The sequence below is a fragment of the Macaca nemestrina genome, chromosome 7 (assembly GCF_043159975.1).
Source record: "Macaca nemestrina isolate mMacNem1 chromosome 7, mMacNem.hap1, whole genome shotgun sequence".
Lineage (NCBI taxonomy): Eukaryota > Metazoa > Chordata > Mammalia > Primates > Cercopithecidae > Macaca > Macaca nemestrina.
This window is the reverse complement of record NC_092131.1, coordinates 127,222,711-127,248,825: the sequence shown is the minus strand read 5'-3', so window position 1 is coordinate 127,248,825 and position 26,115 is coordinate 127,222,711. Positions and strand designations below refer to the sequence as shown.

Below are 26,115 nucleotides of genomic sequence, written 5' to 3'. Positions count from 1 at the left end.
GTGACCGTGGTTAAGTCGTCTCCCTGGACTCTCCATGTACTCCGCATGCTGTGTGCACCTTCTAGAATTAGTGTGGACACTGGCTGGCCTCATACTTACTGCGTAGGTTGCAGACCCCAAGTGCTTCTGCAAGGGGCTCTGCTTCTCCTCATAAGAGTGGCACAGGCTGGCCACGTGCTCTGGGGGTAGAACGGAGTAGCTCTGGAGGTAGCAGGTGGGAGCTGGGCTTGGGTTCCTGGCCCAGACAGGGAAGGGAACACCACAGGGTCACAGGGCCTGGCCCCCTCTCTAGCAGCCCTTGGCCCACAGGCTGCCCAGCTGCCCACCCACAACCCATACTTTTGGGCAGCCCCAGCTGCTGCAGTTCACTGGACAACCATCCACCATCGACACTGTGTTTGGCCGCACTGGAGAGGATGAAACTCAGCACTGCCACTGTGGCCTTCACATTGCCGTACTCTAAAGGACCCATGGGTGGGACAGGGGGTGTCACTGTGGGCCCAGCCACCTCCCTGTTGCCCTCTTAACTTCAGCTCAAAGCCCCAGGCCCCCTGAAGCCACAGGCACTGCTACTGCTACACCAGGAGCTGGCAGAGAACAGGAAGGTGGGACTGTCAATGTCTTTCTTTCCCTCCTGATTCTCCACTAGGGAAGGCAGGTTAAGGATGCTGCTGGGAGGGGTGGTGGGGCCCCTCTGTACCAGGCACCAGGTCGAGGTCCCAAAGTTGCCTGGGGCCTGTGGACTCAGCGGGGTACTCACCAAACTTGGCATCAGCCTTGAGCTTCAGGATGTTTTCATACCATGGGGAAAGGTGACCTTAAGAGGGTGCCATGCCCCTGTTCACCAGCCCCTCATCCACAGCCTGGGTCCTGCGATAAGGAACAGACAGGCTGGAAAGAAGTATGGGAGGTGCCCAGAGAGGTTGACAGACTGGGTTACCCATCTCCCTGGGCCTAGTGCAGAGTTTCAGGGCACTGGGGGTCATAAGGTCATGGGACAATGGGGTGCTGGGTCTTGTACTCACATCAATCCCCCGTCCCAGCAGCTCTTTAGTACCTGGCTGCAGAGCAGCCGCAACTTCACAGAGGACTGGAAGGGAAGTCCTTACATCAGCCAGGCTGGCGAACCTCACCCCTCCTTCCTGGGGACTGGCTCAGAGGAGGCCAGCCACTGATCACGGTCACAAAGCATGGTAGCACAGGCTGAGAGCACTGAGGCCCTAACCTTAGAGAAACCTCACCATCCTCTACACCCACAATCCCCAGCCCAGCGCCCCTCCTCCACCCAGACTAGACCCTGTGCACTCAACCATCTTGGCCAGCGTGCTGATCTCAGCCAGGACCCAGTCACGACGGTCCAGATCACCACAGAACCGGAACCTCTGCAAGGGAGGGAGGCAGGTAATCAGGCTGGAGGGAGGGCTGAGGTGTGGCCGGGATCCGTGTGTCTCCCACACTGCTGCCCAGCAGGGACCCTGGTCCCCATCATAGGTGGATACCCTCTATCCTCTTGTTCTCCCCTATCACCAGGCTGTTGAGTGAACTCACTCCTGACCCACCCTGCCACCAAACCCTGCTCTGAGGTCTACTCCAGGCATTCCTCTGCTCAGCAAACATCAATTGAGTGCCTTCTCTGTGCTAGCTCCCACTCTAAGTGCTGGGGTACAGCAGGGGACAAAACAAAGTCCCGGGCCTCACAGAGACGAGTGACCTCTCTCCCCTCTTCCCCATACCCACACAAGTCCAGCCACTCCGGCTTCCCTGCTGCTGCTCAGGGACACCGGCCTTGCTCCCTCCTCCATGCCTGCTGCACTCTCTACATGTCTTGTTATCCTTTATTTCATTCCACTCTCTGCTCAAGTGACACTTTATAAGACCAGTCCGCCCCCGCCCCTGGTATTTTTGTTTTGTTTAAAGACAGAGTCTCGCTCTATTGCCCAGGCTGGAGTGCAATGGTGAAATCTTGACTCACTGCAACTTCTGCCTCCCAGGTGCAAGCAATTCTCCTGCCTCAGCCTCCCAAGTAGCTGGGACTACAGGCATGTGCCATCACGCCTGGCTTTTTTTTTTTTTTTTTTTTTTTTTTGGAATAGAGACATGATTTCACCACTTTGGCCATGCTGATCTCAACCTCCTGACCTCAGGTCATCTGCACACCTCAGCCTCCCAAAGTGCTAGGATTACAGGCGTGAGCCATTGCACCCTGGCAGGCTGACCCTTCTTGACCATACTTCTTAAAATAGCCCCTCACATAAGGAAATTTTGGGGGCCGGTGGATGTGTTCATTAACTTGACTGTGGTAATCCAAAAGCCAGGAAGATTTGGTCTTTACTTGTCCAGCCTCATCTTTCTCTAACCTCCAGATGATACTCTCCCAGCTATGGGAAATGCATTCACTCCTGGGGAGCCATGCTCTCTCTCACCTGAATTCTCTGCACATGCAGTTTCCTGTCTGAAGACACACACCTCCCACCCTTGCCTCCCAACCCCTGGTACACAAACTGTACTTCAGCCAGCCAGCTCCTACCATCCGCCTTTAAGGTTGATGGCATCCTCAGGAAACCCTCTTAGCACTACACACTAGGCGCAGTTAGGTCTCTGCCCCTGGAACCTTTTTTTTTTTGAGGCGGAGTTTCGCTCTGTCTCCCAGGCTGGAGTGCAGTGGCCGGATCTCAGCTCACTGCAAGCTCCGCCTCCCGGGTTTACGCCATTCTCCTGCCTCAGCCTCCCGAGTAGCTGGGACTACAGGCGCCGGCCACCTCGCCCTGCTAGTTTTTTTTTGTATTTTTTAGTAGAGACGGGGTTTCACCATGTTAGCCAGGATGGTCTCGATCTCCTGACCTCGTGATCCGCCCGTCTCGGCCTCCCAAAGTGCTGGGATTACAGGCTTGAGCCACCGCGCCCGGCCTGCCCCTGGAACCTTTACTGTGACTGCCGATTCAAGCCTCCGATTTCCCTTTCCATCGCAGCTCAAGTCCTCCCAGTTCCTAGCACACTTCATGGTATAGACTAGGCGCTTAGAACATACGGATGGATGGATGGATGGATGCATAAGTCTCAAGCCCAAAACTACTACTTTCTGGGTCTGGAAGGAGAGGAAGGGCTTCCGAACATCCATCCGTACCTTCTAAGCGCCTAGTCTATACCATGAAGTGTGCTAGGCACTGGGAGGACTTGAGCTTCCAGGGAAGGGGAAATCGGAGGCTTCAATTGGCAGTCATAGTTAAGGTTCCAGGGGCAGAGACCTAACTGCGCCTTGTGTGGGGTGCGAAGGGGGCTGATTCTAAGCACGTTCTTGTACAAGCCCCACAGCAGGGCTGGCGAAGAGGCTGTCCTTGGGAGGTCCTCTTGGGGCTGGGACCTGAAAGGACTCCTAGCTCCAGACGAGCCCCACTTCCTGCCTTGGGAGGCAGGGGCCCTTCCTTCCGCCAGGGCACTAAGGCACGGGGACTCTGAGCTGGCCCGCTCTGTCTTTCCCGTCCCCTACCCCCGCACCCCGTCTCAGGAGCGGGATGGCGGCGGACTTTTCTCTACCAGACCCACAGCCCTCACGCCCGCACACACTATGTTTGCGGAGAGGCCAGTGCAGACAACCTCCACCCTTTTCCGGAGCCGCTGGCGCCCCCTCATTCCCGCTCCAGCATCCCATGCCTCGCTTCACCCCTGGTGCCTCATCATCGCGCCAGGAAGCCAGGGCCCGGGAATTTCTTTTCCTGGTGGCGCCCCAGGTCAGCTGAGTCGATTATCACGTGACTGGGACTAACGTCCTCTGGGAGAGAGGGGGCTGCTAGGAGTGAGGCTGAGAGCAGACGGTAGCCCACCGGAAGTGCCCGGGACGAAGTGCTGGCGTCCCCTCCTCCTTCTCCCAGAATCCTTCCCTGGAAAAAAACCAGCGCCAACCGCCCGTTTATCTGACAGTGGAAGTTGTTTGTTTGGTAGGATCCCAGGAGCCAGGGAGATTCAGATCATTGCCATGTTTTCCACTGTTAAGCGAATAGCATTATACACAGCTGCGGACTGTGGCAAAAGACATTTTTGAAACTATTGAACTGTACTACACATACAGAAAATTGTACCTATTAGAAATATAAAGCTTAATAAGCTTTCATCAACTGTAGACCTCACATAACCAGCACCCAGATAAAGAAATAACCAGATAACTTCTTCAAGTGCATGGGTATTTTATTTCATTTTGATGAATCGTCTAGGTACCTAGCAAAAAGGGCTGTCATAACTAACATGCTCAGGAAAACTCCCTACAGCTGTAACATCAATAGATGCATATCTTAATTTTTGCCAATCTGATGGAGAAAAAAAATCGGTTGCTTAGATTGCAGTGGTAGTCTGCTTACTGGTAACTTTGAGCTAATGGGTAGTCTAGACCAACTATGTTTCTGACATTGACTTGAAGAGGCAAAAACTAAAAGACAAAACAACAACAAAAATATATTACAGAATAGACTAATAACCGAAGAAGAAATTGAATACAGTCGTCCCTTAGTAACCTCAGGATATTGGTTCCAGGACCCAAGAGATACCAAAATTCACAGACGCTCAAGTCCCTGATATAATATGGCAGCAATACTTGGGGCTCCAAGTCCAGCACACAGTCCCAGCAGGGCCAGGCGGGGTGGCCAGGTTGGCACAGGCATCAGGTCCCAACCTCCTTCCCTCTTTGCCAACACTTAGACCAAGGAGTTCATCTTCTCACAGCTGCTGTCCAACCTGTACTCACGTGGGGACAAGAACATGCTGATGGACAAGGTGGCACAGCAGGCACAGTGGTGCAACGAGATGCTGTGCACACACCACGTGCTGAGGGAGGCACCCAGCATCATCGGTGACATCAACACGAACACCATCAGCATGCCCATGGGGGTCCATGGATGACTCCTGGCTGCAGGTGCAGAGTGTCCCAGCCGGACGCAGGTACCAGGGCTGGCCCCCACAGCCCCAAAGCCCCCCAGACTCCATGGATGAGCCTGTGAGCTCTTGGAAAAGGCTCCATACCCAAGGTGGCAGACGTGGGTGCTCTCTGAAGCTGTCACAGAGGGCAGAGAGCTCGTGGTTTATGGTGTAGGGGCCGGGAACTTGGAGGGCATTGTGTGTGGGGCTGGACTCTGAGGTGGCCAGAGGCCCAGGAACGTCATCCTGGGCACAATGTACCTGTCATGCAGTCTGAGCCATGCTGCCAGGGCAGGGTATCCAGCTCCCAGCCTGGGAGTGCCGAGAGCCGAATCCACTGCAGAGCAGTGGTGATAGTCAGGGTCCCACCTCCTCTATCTATTGGCAATCCAGTGGCGATCTAGGATAAAATATTGAGAGTCCCATACACATGGTGATCCCACAACACACCTCACAGGCCAGGCAGGAACACACAGCCCCCTTCCCTCCCTCCAGGTACCATCATAGCTGCTAGCGTGTGACTGAAGGCAGGGTCTCTGGCCCCCGCTGAAGCACTCCCGCCAGCCAGCGGGCTCCTGCACCTTGGCCTGTTGCTCCTAGGGGTTGCCTGTGCTATTCAGCCAAGGGGATCACAGTGCCCGCCTGCCCAGCTGAGCTCCACCTAGTGAGCCCACCAGCCTCCCCTGCCACGGACTCTCCCTCTTCTGATTTCCCAGCAGGAAGGACCCAGCCTCACCTATGGGACCTGTAGCCCCCCTCAAGCAGCTAATGCTCCCCTCTTAGACTTATAAGTCTATGGCTAGTGGCATATGCCCTCCCTGTCTTACCCAGGGTCTGGGTGTTTCTGACCACCCAGAGAGGCCTCTGGCACTCACTCCAGCCATCCATCCCTTTTAGTTTCACCATCCTGGGTCAAGCAGTGTTCCTTCTCTATCAGGCCTGGTGGCTGTTGGGTGGGGCTCCCCAAGGTGAGAAGTGGCCCTGGGCCAGTGGGTTGGAAGAGAGGGTGACCAGAGAACAGGGAACCCCGAGGGGGCTGGGCATTGGTCTGAACTGAGGCCCACCTCCTGGGTACTGTGGGTCAGGCCAGTGTGTGTGGGCTGGGGAGGGCCGCCGCAGTCCCCAGGCACTACCTGTGAAGCTCCGGCTCCTCCATCTTCCTCCCCTTTTCCTTCCAGCCCCTCTTTTCCAGGAACCTTGCCACACCTGCACCTGCACGCTCCCCTCCGCGGCCCTCCCACAGCTGCCGCAGCACGCCCGTGCTCTGTGCTTGCCTCACCAGCTCTCTGCTCACTTTTCTCTCTCCTGTTTTCTCTCTGCTTCTCTCCAACTGCCAGCTGATGGGGTCAGGAAGTTCATCCGGACCTGAGAGCCCCAGGCCCACTTCGACCTCTAAACAGATCCACCTCTTCTCGGAGGCTTCCCTTTCCAAGCCTGCCTGGGCGAGTGTCCTGTGACTTGACAGTGGCTCCCCAACCCCAAAGCCAGCCCCCTTCATCTGTGACTTAGTCTGTTGTAGTGCTGAGCTGACACATCCAGGTGTGACCGTTCCTGAAAACTTGTGCCCCTCTGTGGTATGCCCGGCCCTGTTCTATAAATATCCATAAATACTCTGTGGTATGCCCTGCCCTTTTCTATAAATACCCATAAATACTCTGTGGTACGCCCTGCCCTGTTCTATAAATACCCGTAAATACTCTGTGGTACGCCCTGCCCTGTTCTATAAATACCCATAAATACTCTGTGGTACGCCCTGCCCTGTTCTATAAATATCCATAAATACTCTGTGGTACGCCCTGCCCTGTTCTATAAATATCCATATATACTCTGTGGTACGCCCTGCCCTGTTCTATAAATATCCATAAATACTCTGTGGTATGCCCTGCCCTGTTCTATAAGTATCTATAAATACTCTGTGGTATGCCCTGCCCTGTTCTATAAATATCCATAAATACTCTGTGGTATGCCCTGCCCTGTTCTATAAATATCCATAAATACTCTGTGGTATGCCCTGCCCTGTTCTATAAATATCCATAAATACTCTGTGGTATGCCCTGCCCTGTTCTATAAATATCCATAAATACTCTGTGGTATGCCCTGCCCTGTTCTATAAATAGCTATAAATACTCTGTGGTATGCCCTGCCCTTTTCTATACATACCTATAAATACTCTGTGGTATGCCCTGCCCTGTTCTATAAATATCTACAAATACTCTGTGGTACGCCCTGCCCTGTTCTATAAATATCTATAAATACTCTGTGGTATGCCCTGCCCTGTTCTATACATACCTATAAATACTCTGTGGTATGCCCTGCCCTGTTCTATAAATATCCATAAATACTCTGTGGTATGCCCTGCCCTGTTCTATAAATATATACAAATACTCTGTGGTACGCCCTGCCCTGTTCTATAAATATCTGTAAATACTCGGTGGTATGCCCTGCCCTGTTCTATAAATATCTATAAATACTCTGTGGTACGCCCTGCCCTGTTCTATACATACCTATAAATACTCTGTGGTATGCCCTGCCCTGTTCTATAAATATCCATAAATACTCTGTGGTATGCCCTGCCCTGTTCTATAAATATCCATAAATACTCTGTGGTATGCCCTGCCCTGTTCTATAAATATATACAAATACTCTGTGGTACGCCCTGCCCTGTTCTATAAATATCTGTAAATACTCGGTGGTACGCCCTGCCCTGTTCTATAAATATCTATAAATACTCTGTGGTATGCCCTGCCCTGTTCTATACATATCTATAAATATATACATATACATATAAACACACACACACACATATATATGTACACCTACACGTGGCTACCGCCTCACCTCTAGCTTTGGGAATCAGTCACCGTGCTGTCCTTGTGGAGTCTTGTGGCCCAACAAGAGGAAGCTCTCCCCTGACATTGCCCCTCAAACGTGCACCACCTCCAGTGAGCCTCCCTGTCATGCCCAGCCTGCGGACAACCAGCCCCCACCATCCCTTCAACCCCTCAACAAACATGGGGGCACGGCGCAGGCAGCTGTGTGGACTGACAGTCTCTACCAGTCCTGCTGTCCCTCGGCTGAGAATCAAACTCATTTCTGGATGACGGGGAATATGTCCTCTGCTGGCTGTGTTCTCTATGGAGCTCAGGGGAGGGAAAAGGCCAAGCCATTTCTAGGGTGCTGTTGGGAGCAGTGTAAAGGCCACACCCTTTCCAAGGGACACTTTTCCTGGAAAGTCCCTGGAGTTTAGGTGAAGCCAGCTCTGGCCACTAGAGAGCAGGGCCATGAACTCAGCCTGGAGGAGCCTGCGGGGCGGCAAGCACTCTGGAGGGACAGATGGAACAGGTCACCAGGTGCACTGGAGGGACAGACAGAACAGGCCACCCTTTCATTGAATATTTGCACCCTTTCAGTGAATATAGGCAAATCTGTTATTCCATCTGTAAAATCATATTATTGCTCTCCTGTTAATGTCATATGTATAAAAGTATCATGAGGATGCCAAATGCTAAAAATGGAGATGGTCTAGTAACTAGAAATGCCCACCCCAGGGAGCGCACATACATCTCTCCCTACATCCTAATAAAGTGATGTATTTTGGAACACAGACATTAGAACTTCATGAAGTTGTAGCTGTTGATTCTTTCCCAAGCATCATAAACTTATGATTTAGGCAATATATGACTGAAAAAATTCATTCATCATGTATAGACACATTAACATAAATATGGCACAAATTATGCCTCTAACTGAAACCGAGAGGTATAAAAACATATTTCACTCTTCGTAAAGAACTTTGTGAGGAAACATAACTCTGTGATTCTATAGACACTTTTCCTCATAATACTTTCACCTTCACAAACAGTAGACTGCATTGCAGCTTGTAAACATTTTAAGTTGCATAAACTTCCCCTTGATTTTCAAATGTAGTATAATACTGTCTACTAAAACTCCTTTTTGTTTCAACTAATACTCTCACATATATTGGTTTATAATAATGGTCATTATTATTATAAAAGTGTTTTTCATTCAAAGAAAAGAAGCAAATTCCTGTGTCAGATTAATCAATGTGGTTGAAGAATAGGTATTAGCCAGAGAGGTCTAGATGGTAAAATCAATCTTCTAGCCTCAAAGAAGCTCCGTGAACACAGAGGAATGCCAGGTGTCACACAGCTTTCCTTCACTCGAATTCATTCTTGACTAGAGCCTGTATGCCTGTTCCAGGGACATTTAAACTCTGAAAGGATTTCTGATGATCTTTACTATATACATTAAGAAGAATGCCAGGCAGTGCCCTTTTGTGCACTGAGCCATGTCGTCATGTGATTAAAACAGGTAACATGAACTCTGACGTTAAAATGTATTGTGGATGTGAAGGCTCTAAGCTAGAAGAGATTTTCCGCATCCACAGTCAATGATGGGAGCCTTTCATTCCTCAGAAATAATCCCTTTTAGGTCATTGAGAAAGAGTCCAACCGCTGCAGCTCATGCTGCGATATCTTCATGAGCCCAGAGCACGTACAAATCCTAAGGGAACTACCATAGAACCGCGCTCATTCCTGGCACCAGAACAAATGAAACACACTCTATCCTGCACACACCTGCCAGAGCAGGCCACTTTCCTCTTCTGTGAGATTTAAAAAGCTCCCCAAAATGTTACCACTCCCATCCCCAATACACAGAAAATAGGGGGAAAGCTGTTTCCAGTTCTCGGCCTTTAAACAACTCTAAATGTCAGTATTCACAGGGGCATATTACAAAGTAAGAAACAGTGCGCACTTGAGGGCAAACCACATATTGAGCTAATGAAGAGCTCACTGTGATTAGGATTCGATCAAACATAATAGCAGAACATAAGCACATTTTATCTGAATTTTGTAAAGAAGATACGTGCTGCAATAACATTTAAAAAAAGCATGGCAGCCTATTCCAAACCAGCAAGAATAGTTTTGTGCAAATAGTGGGTCTTTTTCTTTGAACTCCCACCACCTGAGGGCAAACTCGATACGCATGCTAATAACCTACAATTATCAGATAAAAAAACAAAAATGCTAAAGGATGCCAGAGTGAACATCAGGGAAAGAGGCCTCTCCCTTAACTTTTTATAAATAAATTTAAACTCTAAATTAGAAACACAAATAAACATGAGGGGCTCTAACATTCCAATGAAGTAAATGAATTGTGTAGGACATTAACCACATTTCGTTGTTGTTGCTTTTAAATTTCTTGACCAGCTCTCAGATGATGATGATGTTGATCTCCCTGTTCTCCGCTGCCCGGTAAAAGAATGGGACGCAGGGTTTGCTGGCCAAGCCTGGGTGCTCCTGGGTGTCCTGCCTTACAGGAAGCAGCTGCACGATCTTCTCTGCGGTGGGGTTGCCACGGGGAGAACCCTCCCTGGCCTCTCCCGCTGCAGGCTCCACGCTGTCGGCCAGGCTCACCTCACAAACATCTTCGGAGACAGGGAGGCGGGGGTCTGAGCACAGTGCGAGCCTCCCCTGCGCCTGCCTGCCCACCCCGCCTGAGGGCGCTACTCACCACCCTGCTCCTCCGCAGCCCCAAGCTCCTGGGGGGCTGGGGCCCCTGGAGCGGGCTCCTCAGCAGAGTTCTGTGCAGTGGGGAGGAATTTGTCATGCCCCTCGTGGTGGCCCATGAGCAGTAACACCGGCTCCTGCAGTTCCAACAGCTTCACCTGAAGGGAGGGGTGCTCAGCTGCCATGACTGAGCCGGCACCAGCGCCAACGCCCACCCCATCCCTATAGAGATATTGCATGCCCTCTACCTTCATCTCCTCCTCCTTCTGGGCCAGCCTGATGATGTCCTCTTGGTGCCGTGTGTTTGGCACTGCCCCATGGCTCTCATATATGGTGATGTAGTCTCCTGGAAGAGGACAGGGCTCAGACCCTGGGGCCCCTCCGACGGCCCCGCAGCTCCCCATGCCATGCCCTGGCCTCCTGCTTACTCATGCCCTCTCTTGCTCCAGAGAGCTGGATGAATCCAAGCTCTCGTTTTTCCACCTGCTCCTTCCCGTCTGCCTTCTCCTTCGGGAGGTCCATAAAGCTGCTCTGGAGACAAAATAATGGGGTCACATTCCGGGAGTGACCTGTCCTTCCCGCCCCCACTTTTCTTGGCCCATGCCAGGACTCGCTCACCTTCAGCTTCTCCATGGCCCCCTGCAGGGCCCGGTAGGTCTCCCCACACACAAACTCACCCCCAGTCCCTGGGGCCGGGGCCTCAGCCTCTGGCTCCTTCCAAGTCGAGGCCACCAGGTGAGCCAGGTGCAGGCAACACAGCCTTTGCACCTTCCGCTGTCCACATAGCCGTGCCTGCTCCTCCTGGGCAGTGGCTCCAGTGGAGTTGAAAATGCCACATGAAGGCAAGAGCTGAGTATTCTTGTAGGGGCATACACAGAACAAATGGGGCAGGGAGGTGGAGCACAGCCCCTTCCCTGGGGTCTCAGAGAGTGCACCTGTTGGTCACAGGTGAAGTGGTGTCTGACCACTGCCTGGAAGGGGTGAGGGTCCAGAGAAATCAGAAGGCGGGGAAACCTAGAGCATAAGGGGGTCTGGGAGGGACCACAGAGGAAGGTGGCAAAGTGGGGCAGGGACAGTCAGACTCACCATGGCCTCCTGGCTCTCCAGGTCCTTTGGGAAGCTTGGCATCAGCTGAGGCGCCTCCTCCTCCTCACCGTCCAGATGTCCTCCTTCATCTCCTGTGGGGAGGTGGCCACAGGGGTCCTCAGACAACCCAACTAGGGAGGTATTGCGGACCCACTTCTCCCCACCCTCACTGTGTAACCCTGAGCCAGCCCCTCCCCAGAGGGGAATGAGCTGCTGTTCTTTATTTTTCCTTTTAAGAACCAAGATCTTGCTATATTGCCCAGGCACAGTCCCACTACCGGTCAGTGTGGGAGTTCTGAACTGCTCCCTTTCTGATCTGGGCCAGTTCACTCATCCTTAGGTAACCTGGTGGCTCCCTGCTGCCAGGAGGTCACTATATTCATGCCGAGTTTATTGCAGACACCCGGTTGGCATAATGACCAGCTCTTCTAAAGGTTTCTTCCAACCCTTCAATCTTGTGCTGCTGACAGTCCCCCCTTCCTCCTGGGGCTGTCTCCTCTTCCCTTGAGTGGTCTCCTGTACCTTCTCCAGGGAGAGCCATGAGGCTCAACTGGGCCTCTAGGTGTCGATTCTGCTGGCTGGCAGCTTCTAGGTGCTCCTAAGGGAATGGAAAATCAGTGAGAAGGCACGGAGGATGCCAGGTCGTCCCCCTTGGGGCCCTGTCCTCAGCAACTCCCTCCCCTGGGTCTCCTGCAGATTTGCTGGGCCATCTCAGCCACTGCTTTGCCCCGAGTTTCCTGCTGCTGCAGTGGGTCCATGAGCTGGGTCTGCAGCAGTAACTCCCTGTGCAGCACCTCCTTCTCAGAGCTCAGCTGCTGATAGGGGGCCACGTACTGCTGCAGGTGACCCAGGTACTAGTCTCACTGCTGCGCAGACTCTGAGATCCTTGGCTCTTCAGCTCCAGCTGCAGGAAGGCCCTGGGCATGAGGGCACGTGGTGGCTGGCTTCCAGATTCTGGGCCCATTAATAGGGTAGTGAGGGCACTGTGGGGCTCTGTCACCTGCCTGGGCCCCTGGCCCATTGCTCCAGGCCTAAGAAACTTCCTCCCTTGCCTAGAACCCTATGCCTCCTTCCCCAGCCTCAAATATCATTTATTTGGGTCCTTCTTCCCACCATTTAAACTGTAGGCCACAGACTGGTGGAAAAGCAGAGGGAGCCAAACGACCATCTGCTAAGTGTGCTACAAGCCTAATGCTTTCCATGTATTCTCTCATTTAATCCACAGCACCTCTGCAAGGAAAATGCTAACTTCCTTTTGAAGTTAAAGAAACAGAGACTTAGAGATGAAAAGTAATTGAATGCTGACCAGAGGAACCAAGGCTCAAATCCAGTTTGAATCTAAGGGGGGTTTTTTGTTTTGTTTTGTTTTGTTTTGAGACAGTGTCACTCTGTGGCTGAGGCTGGAGTGCAGTGGTGCAATCTTAGCTCACTGCAACCTCCACCTCCCACGCTCAAGTGATTCTCATGGCTCAGTCTCCTGAGTAGCTGGGATTACAGGCATGTGCCACCATGCCTGGCTAATTTTTTGTTGTTGTAATTTTAGTAGAGATGAGGTTTCGCCATGTTGGCCAGGCTGTTCTCAAACTCCTGACCTCAAGTGTTTCTCCTGCCTCAGCCTCCCAAAGTGCTGGGATTACAGGTATGAGCTACCACCCCGGGCATAAGGAACCTCTTATACCAGTCTCTTCCCCTATGATTGGGGGGCTCCATGCCTCTAGCTGGAATGATGATGTCGAGATCTGGGAGAAGCCCAGGGCTACCCACCTCTAAAATCAGAGGGCAGGAAGCAAGAAACAGGTATAGGGCTACCCTGCAGGGTGCTGAGGTCACCTTCCCTCCAGCTAGAGCTGCCTTTGGCCTGGGACCACCCCTCCCCAGAGGCTGATGCCCGCCTCCCAGCCCATCTTAAATGGGGCAGAGGTTACTGTCTCCTTCACCTCACTCAGCTTCTCCTGCAGCTCCTTTACTTGCTGCTCCAACTGCAGTGCACTCTTGTTCTCGTTGTTCTGGACAGAGAGAAGCAATCAGTGGCCATCCACTGCAGCTGGAGAACGCTGAACTTGGTGTCTGTCTCCCAGGTCACCAGGAAGGTGGAGGCAGGTTAGAAAAATCATCCCCTCTCCCCCACAGCCATCAGAGCAGGGCCTGATGAGCTCTGGCTCACAGGTGCCTTTCGAAGTACCATGTCATGTGAGGGTTACTCTGCCCCATTTTACAGGTGGGGAAACAAAGGCCTGGAGGGCTAGGGATGAGGGCAGCCTCCCCAGGTGGGGCAACCCACCAGATCTTTGAAGCCGCACTGTGGCTCGGGCAGCTGCTTGTCGAGCTTTTGGTTCTGGGACAGTGCGAACCTGTCCTGCATTCGCAGCCTCTCCTCCTGCTTTCGTAGCCTCTCCTCCTTCTCCCACAGCCTCTCTTCCTGATCCCACAGCCTCTTCTCCTGCTTTTGCAGCCTCTCCTCTTCCATTCGCAGTCTCTCTTCCTGCTTTCGCAGCCTCTCTTCCTGCTTTCGCAGCCTCTCACCCTGCTCCTGAAGCCTCTCCTTTTGCTCACACAGCCCCTCCTGCTCCCGAAGCCTCCTCTCCTCCTGCTCCCGGAGCCTCTCCTCCTGCTCCTGAAGCCTCTCCTTTTGCTCCTTGCTCAGGAGATTCAAGGCCTGGTTGTTTTCCACCTGGGATTGGAGTTTTTCCACCAAACTCTCCACCTCCTTCCTCAGGTGTTTGGCCTCATCTTGTAGCTGCTCCACGTCAGAGGGCCCTGCTGGGGGCGCTGGGGATGGGGGCTCAGCTGAGAAAGGAATCAGACAATGAGGGCCTCTGGATTCCCCCTCCCACCCCTCCCCCACCAAAAAAAACCAAGCCTCCTCTTGATGCACAGCTCCTCTCAGGCTTCCCAAACTTGGCCTCACTGCTAATGATTCCTTGCACCCGATGGAAGCCAATTTCCCAGCCATGTCAGATAGCACCGTGGGTGGCTGACAACGGGCACTCCTCCCTCTTTGCTGATGGGGAACCTGAGGCTCATGGAGATGACAAGACTTCCTGAATCCTGGCACAGACCTCGTTCCCTCTGCCTCAAAGCCCTTCCATCTACCCACCTCCCTGGGGCATCCTAAGCCACCCCACAGCCCTCTGATGCCCGTCCTGCTGCCAGGTCACACCAGCCCCATCTTACCCATCTGGGGTTTGATTTCGGACAAGCTCCTCTCCAGCTCCTGTATCCGATGTATGTCACGCTTCTTCTCCTACTTCAATGTGTGAGCCTGCCCAAAGCACAGGGGGAAAGGGTCCTGGAGAGAGGGGCTGGTGACTGGACAGGCTACCATCTCCCTCTCTGCCCCCACCTCCACAAAGCCCAGATCCACGACCACCTCTGGCTGTACTAGTCCCATGTTACAGATGCCCAGAAAGACCCAGTGACCCATGTAAGGTGGGAGCTGAAGGCTCAGGTCTCACCTCCACCGACATTTTCCGCATCCTCTCCTGCCACCGGGCCCTCTCTCCTTTTATAAGTTGAGCAGATTCGTCTCTCTGCAGCTGGACTTGTTTCAATGACTCTGTCACCTGCAGGAATGGGCACAGAAGTGAGGAAGGGCTGTCACTGGTCCTCACCTGCTCCTGGTCACCTGGGGTCGTCTTCCTTCCACATCCCTCCCTCTGCAAAGTCTCACTTGTGTCACGTGTGCGTTCAGCAGCGCCCGCTCCTTTAAGGTCTGCTGTAACTGCCGCTGGAGGACTGCTTCACTGCGGTTCGAGGACTGGATGGTGAAGAGTGAGAAGTTTTGATGTGGGTCGCCCGGGCAGTGCCCCTTAAAAGGGCTAGGGCTAGGCTCAATATACAACTCGGTCAGTAAAGATCAAGGCATTTCCAAGCCTGTGGCCTGCTTTTTAAAAGAACTCAGTAGAGTTGGAAGGGACAGGGAAAGAGATTGAATTTACAGCTGGCTAATGGAGGCCCAGAGAGATCAGATAGTAATGCAATAGTTATTTGTATTACTACTACCACTGTTTGAAACTTTATGGAGTGCTTTACCAGGTACCATGCTAACAATCCCATTTAATCCTCACAACCATCATATGAGACAGGTCTTAGGGTAACCTCTATTGCGTAGATGAAAATCATGGAGTGTTTGAGGTTAAGTGCTTGCCTAAGATCACTGAGACAGAGCTGAGATTTGAACACTCAGGTGGATCTGATTCTCTAAGCCCATTTTTTCTTGCTATGGGTGGGGGCACAGATAGAAAGGGGGATATTAATCTTTTGTTCACTTTTTGAAAGGGTGATACATTCACATAGTTCAACACTCAGAAGGTACGGAAGGGAAGTGTCTCCCAGCCACCCTGTTACTCTCTCCTGAGTTTTTTAATGAATGCTTACAATAACAGACATGTTTTATGTGTATTATCATAGTACACACACACACACACACACACACACATCTTTCCTCTCTCTACAGAAATGGTGACATACTAAAGGTTCTCTTCTGTGCCTTCACAGTACAAGTACCCGATACCCCACCTGGGACTTGGCCAAGGACACAGCCAGGTAACGGCAGGGCAGGCATTTGGCCTCCATATTCTGCATCCAGTGTTCACTCCCCACAGTGCCCCCAACTCACCCACAGCAGCTGACTCAGCCCCAGGCTGCCTCTAACAACCACACACAAAAGCAGCGAGAAATGAGCATGCTGCCTTCTGGGCAGGACACTGCATCCTGCAGAAGGGACCTTTAGGCTCACTCCTCCATCTGGGAAGCCAGGCTGCCAGGGGACGGGGCAGCTGGTTGGACTCACCCTGTCCTCTTCCCGCTGCTGTGTACACACAGCAGAGAGAGCCCGCTCCAATTCTTGAATACGCTGTAAGGAGGATTGCAGGCGGCCGGCCAGATCCTTGGACTCTTCTGTAATGAGAGAGTTTGAGATGGAGCCCAAAGGAGTCCCCCTAAAGTGCCAGTGTCAAAGTGCCAGGGTGAAGGATGATGGGGTGCCCAGATTCCCACCTTCGAAGTGTCTGGCGGCACGTTTAGTATGGTAAAGGGTGGTCTTCAAGTCTGCCTTTTCCAATGTGAGGATGTTGATTGTCTGGAATTGAATGTTTGGGAGAAAAGCCAAGCAAGTGCTGAAAGAGACGGAAAGAAACATTCTCCGGAGGACAGGAGAAAACTCCCCACCCTCCACTCACCTCTAGCTGCTCCGTCTGTGCTTTGTGTATGTCATTGTTTGCTTTCTTTTCCTGTAGGAAGAGGAAGACGGAGCTCTTACCCGGGGGAGGCAGAGATGGCACAGCAAGAGACATGCCCCCGACATGCCACCAATGCCCCAGGACAGGCACACCCATGGGACCAGGTTATCAGGGACCCTGTGGGCAAGGGGTGGAATCTGAGGGGTGAGCCTCCTTCCCCAGGCTGGGAGTGGGTGAGACGGGACTGGCGCATCTACATCTGAGTGCCCCTCAAACCCAGCAGTCATGTTGTGTGCAAACAAAGAAATCGCGTTACTTCTTCCAGCTGATGTTCCACTTGTTTCTTCTGTTGTTTCTGTGGGGAGAGTCAAATTCAGGTGACTGAGGGGGGGGCCCCTCAACTCTATTCCCCAGACCAGGAAGTTGTAGGCAGGGACCAGGAATGGATTTTAAAGGCAAAGTTCTCAGACCCAGTGGCAACACGAACTGGTCAACTCTCCTCAGGCTCCCAAAGACAGAGGATTTGGGTCTTTGTGGGTTTTGCCCACAGCCACAGAACTCAAAGTCTGAATCTGGATTCTCTCAAAAGGACAGTAACATAAACCTCTAGAGACGGAGTCTGAGTAAGGCCCACCCTTCTGCCAGCTTGTGATTGAGAAAGGTGCGTTCATTCAACAAACATTTACTGAGCACATACAGGCCAGGTACGGGTCTTCACAGCAGATATACAGGATAGAAAAGGACAGATGGGAGCCCTTGGCCCTGAGGTTTCCATTCTAGGGGCATTTCAATCTCAGACTGTCAGAGCTTGAAGAGATCTTTGATACCCTCTACCTCCTCTGGAAACACGACCCCAAGGAGGAGAGGTGGCTTGTCCAGACTCAAAGAGTAAATTAGGGACTGAGTCAGAGCAGAAATATGGGGCCCCTGACAACTCTCACTTTCCTGAGAGGCGACAACCCCAGGGCGTGTGTGGCCAGGACTGGAGCAGGGATGTCTGAAGCAAAGAGTCAGCAAAGAGGACAGTGACAGAAGAGCCATGCTGCATGCTCCTTCCTCTGGGGTCCCCCCAGGTGAGGCCTGGGTGCTTCAGCTCCCCATCTGCCCTTTGGACCAGGGGCCCTCAGCCCCTTTCTTCAGAGCCCCAAAGGGAAACTAAACCCCAGGATTGGCAGCATGGAATCAGGAGACCCCACTGGACTCTTACCAATGATTCTATGTTTTCATTTAGTTGATTGATTGTTGCGGAGCTTGAGTCCAAGGCTACTTCCAGTTCTTGGTACCGGCTCTGAGGCGCACGCAGAGAGGAGGAGTTGAAGGATGATTGCGGGGAGAAGTAGAGAGAACAATCATTAGGGCTGGTGTGTGTGTGGGCTGTCTCAGCTGGCATAGGGGCACGCAGCCCCTGCCGTGAGAGGAGCTTGGAGGGCTGGCCTGCAGGGTCACTGCACCTCGGCCCAGGGCATCTTACCTCCAGACCCTTCAGGGTAGCAGATGATGCAGAGGTAATAGAAATTTAAAAAAAAAAAATTTACATGGGTTACAGTTATGGATATCGAGAAAGTAAAAAAAAACAGCAAGGGGCTGGGCACAGTGACTCACGCATGTAATCCCAGCATATTGGGAGGCAGAGGCGGTTGGATCCCTTGAGGTCAGGAGTTTGAGACCAGCCTGGTCTACATGGTGAAACTCCATCTCTACTAAAAATATGAAGATTAGCCTGGCATGGTGGCAGATGCCTGTAATCCCAGCTACTCAGGAGGCTACGGCAAGGGAATCACTTGAACCCCAGAGGCAGAGGTTGTAGTGAGCCAAGACTGCACCACCGTTCTCCAGTCTGGGTGACAGAGTGAGATTCTGTCTCAAAAAAAAAAAAAAAAAAAGAAGCAAAAGAAGAAAAGGAAAGAAAAAAAAAAGCCGCAAATCCCACATGCCTGTTCTATACATTATTCCCAAACTACTTTTAAACTTTGAGGTATGTCTCACCATTTCCAAGATGATATAAGATGCAGGGAAGGAAAAAACCCAATCAATCAAGCAGGAGAAGCAGCAGACATAAACAGGCTGAAGGATAATGCTGGCAAAATAAAAATAAGCCAGGGGCCAAGTATCCCCCAAACCAGAGAAGCCTCAGGGGCATGCACAGCTGGAGACAGTATGCCAGAGAGTGGTCCTGGCACTGCCTCACCTTCCACTTGTTCAATGGGGGAGCGCTACCCCACTGGAATGGTGAAGGTTGGACACCAGCACCTTCAGAATGTCCTGAATCTACATGAGGTGAAAAGGGAAAAACAAGGGCAGAGGGAGAAAGACAGAAGTGGCTTAGAGAGAAACAAGAAAGTCAGGGTAGGAGGAAGATGTGGGTTCAGGAAAATGAAATGCTGAAGAAGAGCAGAGGAGATTGAAACCATGGCCTGTGCCATTCTTCCAAATGGCCACCTGCTGCCTTGCCAGGGGCAGGAACAAATAGATGGAAAAGTCCCCTGAGCGATGTAGTCACAGAGTAGAGTCACCTGACCAATGCAGCTCTTAATACACTGACTGGACCCCTCTCCTCAGGCCCAGGGCATGGGCCATGAATCTGGTAATGCTCCAGACCTCCGCCTCCATTAAAAAAACCAGACTGCTGAGTAAGGGTTCACTTGAACTAAGGGGGCTCCAGCTAAAAAGCAAGTTTGAAAGACACTGATCTTGTCCAGTATCATCTTACAGAGGAGGAAACTGAGGCCCAGGGGAAGAAGTGATTTTTCTGTGGTCACGCAGCAAGCTGGTGGCAAGTTAGAACTTCTCTTACTCCTAGTGCCTGGGGCTTTCCTCACCACACACTGGGGCCCTTTCGGTGACTCCTAAACGGACAGCCTGATGGCAAGTGTCTGAACTCATTGGCCCAGCATCCCCTTGAGACTGGGGATGAGGAAAATCAAGCAGCAATCACCATTTCCTGGGTGTCCTGAGTGTTTACAGTGGCCAAGTACTAGGGATTAACATAAAAACAACAACAAGGAATCTCATTTAATCTTCAAAAATGGAAGTCAAACAATACTACCCCTACTTTACAGATGTGAAAAGAGAGGCCCAAAGAGCTCAAACAACTTGCCGTAAGTCAGATCCCTAGCGGTTGGAGAGGCAGGATTCAAACCCAGAATTCTTAACCAGTACCCAACAAACTCAACAATTACCCTCTACTGCCCCTTGGGTCCCCTGTTGCCAGGAAGCTGACCAACCAAGACTCACATCCCCAGGTGAGTGGCAACCACCAGAAGTGGTTGTCTCAGGGCTACAGCCAGTATTTTTCTTTTTCGTCTTCACTCCTGCCGGAACACCAGGGCTGCTCCTCTGCTGATATTCTTTTAGCTGTGGGAAAGAAGAGCAGTCATACTCATGAGGACTACCAGCCCCTACAGCCACATCCTCCTTTACAGTTTTTGCAAAAAAATCTTATGCACCATCTGATTTAATGCCACCAACAACTGTACAAGGTGTTGTCACAATCACTTAGTGACTGAGAGGGATTGATATTATGGCTAAAAAGCAAGGGGGCGGGGGCAATAATGGAACTTAAACTCAGTTTTCTGACTCCAAGCTCCGGGGTTTTCCACAAATCAGCAGCTGCCAGGGACCAAAACCAGAGGCAGAGGTAGAAAAGTAAACATTAAGTAGTCAAGAACTGCACACTATGTGCTTTAGAGTCATACATCCTCACATGTCTGTTAGTGTGAATAAGTGCACCAGTATCTCTCAAACTTTTATATCAATGTGTCCTCATGCCACAAGGCAACTTTTTTGTTAAATCTGGGAATTTATCAGAAAGAGGACAACCCAAGTCTCATTTCAAAGAAAAGTCTGGTGTGCTCTTAGGAACCTATGTGACTGTCATCCCTAAGTACATTAAGGATTCTTCCTCTCTCAAGAGAGTCAAGGGAAACTGATGCTTCAGAAAGATCTCCCACATTTATCCTGTGGCAGTCAAAGTACCGAAGTTGAGATGATACGAGTAAGACTCAAGCTGTTAAGTTCAGTTTTCCAAGATCTATTCCACAGAAGATGAGCAAATGTCACTTCAGAGACCACTGACTGAAGTGCAGTCTGGTCCCAGAACCATGGAGAATTAGAATATGAGGTGGAGAACTCAGAAAAAAAGTTAAAGTCTCTCTGTTGAGTAGAAACATGGGAGAAAACCAAACCCAACCCATTCTCCCATTGCCACCCAGAGATAATGTCAACATTTTGAGCTCATAGGCAAAGGGTAGGCTTTTCACGCTGTCAATGTCTATGTGACGGGAGTAAGGCAGCCTGAAACCTCTGCCTCTTAGGTCTCATACTCTTCATTCCCATTCCAGCTGGAAATTTGTGCTGTGACCAGAGGAACCAGAAATTGGGTGAGAATGATTAGGGGACTGGGTTGTAAGATAAAAGGCTGGTCTTGCAGCAGTAATGACAGTTCACAGGGGGATTGTGACATCACTACATTCCACTCCTCCTGGGGGTGGGGGGAACCACATTAGTGTGGTGGCTGAGTCATGCTGATCCATGATGGTGGAGCAGGATGTAGGACTGGGACACAGGTCCTTGGAGATGCCAGCCCAAAGACCACAGGGAGATCGGGCTTGGGTCAGCAGGAGGGGAGAGTAGAGTCTGCAGCAGGGAACCCCAGGAATCACCAGTTCAAAGTCACCCAGGGATAAATGGCAATGGGGGGGCCTGGGGCTGGGGGACCCACGTCCTTGGAGAGGTGAGCCCAAAGAACCCAAGGAGGTTGGGCTTGGGGTGGCAGGATGTGAGGGCTGAGTATGCAGTGGGGAGCCCCAGAGGTCGCGCACCCAAAGTCACCCTGGGGTGATTGGTGAGGGCAGGGGATGGGCTGCTTGCTGAAGGAGTGGGACTGACTGCCAGGACTTTGGTGGGGGGAGCCCAGAGGTGCCAGGGTTGGGGACCTCAGCCCGGTGTGTCTCAGGAGTGGTATGGACTCTGGCAGTGGTCTTGTCATTGGAGGCGATCTCTGGCTGGATTGGGGGGCCACGACCTGGTGCTTTTTACCTTTTTCTTGGCTGCTGCCAATTTGCTCTCTCGAGTTTCTTCTAACATCGCGGGGTGGGGAGGGAGGCAGGGTTGGGGCCACATCAGGGAACACCTCCAGTCACCTAACAGTCAGCTGTGTGACTGAGCCAGAGGAGGCGTAACCAGGGCCCCAATAGAACACAGAAAAGGGGCGTGGCCTTCATGCTCCAAGCCCATTGGTCAGTGAGAAAGATGAAAGGGAAAGGAGGCGTGGCCAGGCAGCAGTGTGTCCATAGCAACCTGTGGCATCACAAGGGAAGCTGCCCATGCAACTGCTGTCCCCGCCCACTTGGGGCAAGGGGCGGGGCCTGCATACTCCCGGAGAGGGGATGGGCCGGCTTTTGTTTTAAAACTTTATATATGTGTTTATATTTTATATATTTGTGTGTCAGTGTGTGTGTGTACATGTTCCTCCAGAGCTGTCTTCATTATCCAGCTTCTATGCATGGTCTATGATTTTGGCCTACATTATTCATCTTCAGATGGAGTACAAGAATTACCAGTATTATCTCTATTGAGACACAAATCCTATAAAAATGTAAAATTCATATTTTGTCTAATGATTAATGAAGCAGATTATATTATCCAACACTCCAATATGGTAAAATTAGCACAAGCAATTCTCTCTCTTAAAACATTTCTCTTATTCTCCTACATTATTAAGATTTTTTTAAAGCAAGAAACATGTCTAATATCTTTAAAAACACAAAGCTTTTGGATCGGGTGCAGTGGTTCACTTTAGTTCAGGAGTTCAAGACCAGCCTGGGCAACATGATGAAACCCCGTCTCTACTAAAAATAGAAAAATACCCTGGTGTGGTGGTGTGTACCTGTAATCCCAGCTACTCACGAGGCTCAGGCAGGAGAATCACTTGAACCCAGGAGGCGGAATTTGCAGTGAGCCAAGATCAAGCAACTGCATTCCAGCCTGGGCAACAGAGCAAGACTCCATCTCAAAATAAAATAAATAAAATAAAATAAAATAAAATAGAAAAATGCAAAACTTTCGATTTAATAAGCACTCAAAGCTCTTTACCGGTTTAAAGCAAATACAAGGCCTCTTTTTGTAGAATCACCTGGCCTCTCTAAGCCTTGCAAATGAAACTGATTTTCTCACTTGATACTTGGCTATGACTTGCAATCATGAAAATCAAGAATTGTGTTATGTCACTGTGTATTGCTACCTGAATTCCACACTGTGCTGGGATCAAGGGTTGAATCTTTCATGATTTGCTCCATAATCTCTGAGCTTCTTATCCCACACCAAACTAAGCTTTTTTCTACAGTTCTACCATTTACAGTTAGTAGACAAGAGGGTTCTCAATAATGTAGTCTCTGGACTAGCAGCACCAGCAGAACCTGAGAACTTTTCATGAGTGCAAATTCTCAGGCGCCACCCTGGACCTGGTGAATCAGTAACTCTGGAGTAAGGCTCAGGCATCTGTGCTGCAGTGATCCCTCTGCGTGTTCAAGAACCTCTGGCATACAACAGGCAGAAAAATGTATTTCCTTCTGTAGGTCCAAAGCCAGGGATATCATATGTTGGGTCTTGATATGAAACAATGACATGCAATTAAAAGACATAAGTCTCCCTCCTGCTCTCACCCTCCATCCAATGTGTTCTATTTTTATGAGTTAAATAAGAAAATAAGTGGCAATCAGAGATTCAGTCTAAAAAGTATAATTACAATGTCAGTTCTCATCCAGCCTGATCTCATACAACACCATTTACACCCTCTTACCTCTCAAGTTTTAAAAACATATCTTCACAAGGTAAGTCACAGGCACACTAGCAGTTCCATAATAAAACACCAAGTAGATTGGAATGTCCAAACTTACTAGAGAAGAAAAGTGGAATCATTGGCTATATTTTCAAATTGCAATCAACAGGAAATGTAAGTTTTGAATTTTTTTCACCTTCATACTTCCAAGTTAATAGAATTAAACCAGAATACTCCATTCTTTCACAGCCTCTAGCCAGGCAAAATCTTCCTGTATTACTTCTCACTTTCAATGGATATAAAGCAGAGTCCTCCTAGGCACATTTTGTATACCTGCAAAGATGCAGAACTAAACACTTCCATCTGTTCAATATTCAAACAAAAGACCTGTAACCCAGGATGGTGAGTGTAATACTTCAGCAGTAGCACCAAAGCCTCCAATATGAAAAGATACCAAGAACGCCTCTAACAAACAAAATGAGCTCAAGGCCGGGAGTAGTTCATGCCTGTAATTCCAGCACTTTGACAAGCCAAGGTGGGAGGATTACTTGAAGTCAGGTGTTCAAGACCAGCCTGGGCAGCATAACAAATTCACATCTCTAGAAAATTTTTTTAAAAATTAGCTGGGCATGGTGGCACAAACCTGTAGTCCTAGCTACTTGGGAGGCTGAGGTAGGAAAATTGCTTCAGCTCAGGAATGCGAGGCTGCAGTAGCTATGATCATGCCACTGCAGTCCAGCCTTGGTGACAGAGCAAGACCTAGATAATTACAGTCTGTCCTGCTCCTATTTACATTAAAATCACTAAGTTTAATGCTTTCAATCCGCAGGATAAAAATTAAGTGAAATGTGACTTTGGAGGTTGGCCAGAAAAGAGCAATGGAGAAACACATACTTCAAACAAGAATAAAAATGGCCAATAAGCATATAGAAAAGATTAAAGGCCAGGCCCGGTGGCTCACACCTGTAAACCCAGCATTTAGGAGGCCAGGTCAGGTGGATCACCTGAAGTCTGGAGTTTGAGACTGGCCTGACCAACATGATGAAACCCCGTCTCTACTAAAAAATAAAACATAACACAGGCATGGAGGTGGGCACCTGTAATTTCATCTACTTGGGAGGCTGAGGCAGGAGAATCACTTGAACCCAACAGGCAGACGTTGCAGTGAACTGAGATCACACTGTTGCACTCCAACATGGGCGATAGAGCAAGATTCCTTCTCAAAAAAAAAAAAAAAAAAAGAAAGAAAGAAAGAAAGAAAAAGAAAAGAAAAAAAGAAAAGATTAAAAAGCACTAGATACCAAGGAAACGTAATGAAAACAATGAGATTTTCTGCTTAAATACCAGCAAAGAGAACAAATAGAACGGGGAAACTGGAGCTCCACCCCTGTTAGTGGGAGTATAAACTGAACTATTTTTTTCTTCAGGATAATTTGAAAATTTCTATTAAAAATCCTCAAACTGTTTTATGTTATTTTCCTCCAGAGATTCTCCTTCTATGAATTCAGTCCAAAAATGTTTGCTCGATTCCATTTAAAAAAAATATATATATATATATAAAAATATATATATATATAAAAGAAAATTTACTTCAGGGGTGGAAATGATTAGATTAACATACATCGAGCTTTTAAAAATGATGATGCCAAGGATATATTTACTGCCATAGAGATATGTGCAAAACATAGTGACAAAAGACCACATATTATGATTCTACTTTTAAAAATGTTTATATGCATAAAAAAGTATAAAAAGCAACAAACCAGAATGTTTGGATGGCAAAATTAAAGACTTATCTTCACATTTTGTCTTCTGAATTATTACAAAAATAATGTGATTTTCTTTATAATCAGGGAGAAGAATTATTTTCATTTATTTATATACAAGTTTCTTTTCTTTTCCTTATTTTTTTGCATGGATATATTACCTGTAGTCTAGAGAGCTTGAGTCGCTGCCTCTTGACGTAAATCAGCCCATTTCAGAATCTATCAGTTTGCCTTTTTTGGATATTTCAAATCAATGGAATTATACAATATGTGGTCTCATGTCTGGCTTTTTTACTTAGCTAATGTTTTTGAGGTTGGTCCATGACATATAAATTTCTGGGGCCAGATTCTGCCCTCTCAGAAGTATGGGAGCCAGGGCCCCGCCTGGCCATAGCTTTCTTGTTCTGCTCTAGGCACTCCTAGCCCCAAAGCCTCCAGCCCCCTGGACACCTCCATCCCCAGCTATGCAATGGCTCTCTTCATTCTAGGCCTTCTGCTCATCACATTCACCCTTGTCCTGGTGAGTGCCTGGCTGGGCTCGGGCTCCTTCTTGAGGGGCAGGCTGAGCCTTTGACGCCTTGAGTCTTTGAGCCAAGCTGAGGGGTGAGCAGGCCCCTTTACACCCCTGTTTCCCCCACCCAAGCACAGCATCTCCTCAGCCCCCGCTGGGGTTGCAGGATTTGGGGGCAGGGGGCTGGGCCTGATCCCAGTGTCCCTGCCCTTCTTGTCAAGGTGCTAAAGTGGAGGGCCTCCCTCAGGGTGTTCAGCCTGGGAGTGTAGACTCGCACAGTGCGGTACAGAGGACACTCCAGACAGGTAAGTGGAGGGCGGTTCTCCCTGACCCCACCCCAGGTGTTTGTTCTTGGTGG

The 26,115-nt window shown here is 50.0% G+C and overlaps 1 protein-coding gene and 1 pseudogene across 1 annotated transcript in view; both read right to left on the bottom strand.

Annotated features, from left to right (window-relative positions):
* Positions 1 to 26,115, bottom strand: part of LOC105470181 (uncharacterized) — a 318,425-nt gene that overhangs the window by 225,948 nt on the left and 66,362 nt on the right. The window lies entirely within an intron of this gene.
* On the bottom strand, positions 10,118 to 22,008 carry LOC139364426 (golgin subfamily A member 6C-like; annotated as a pseudogene).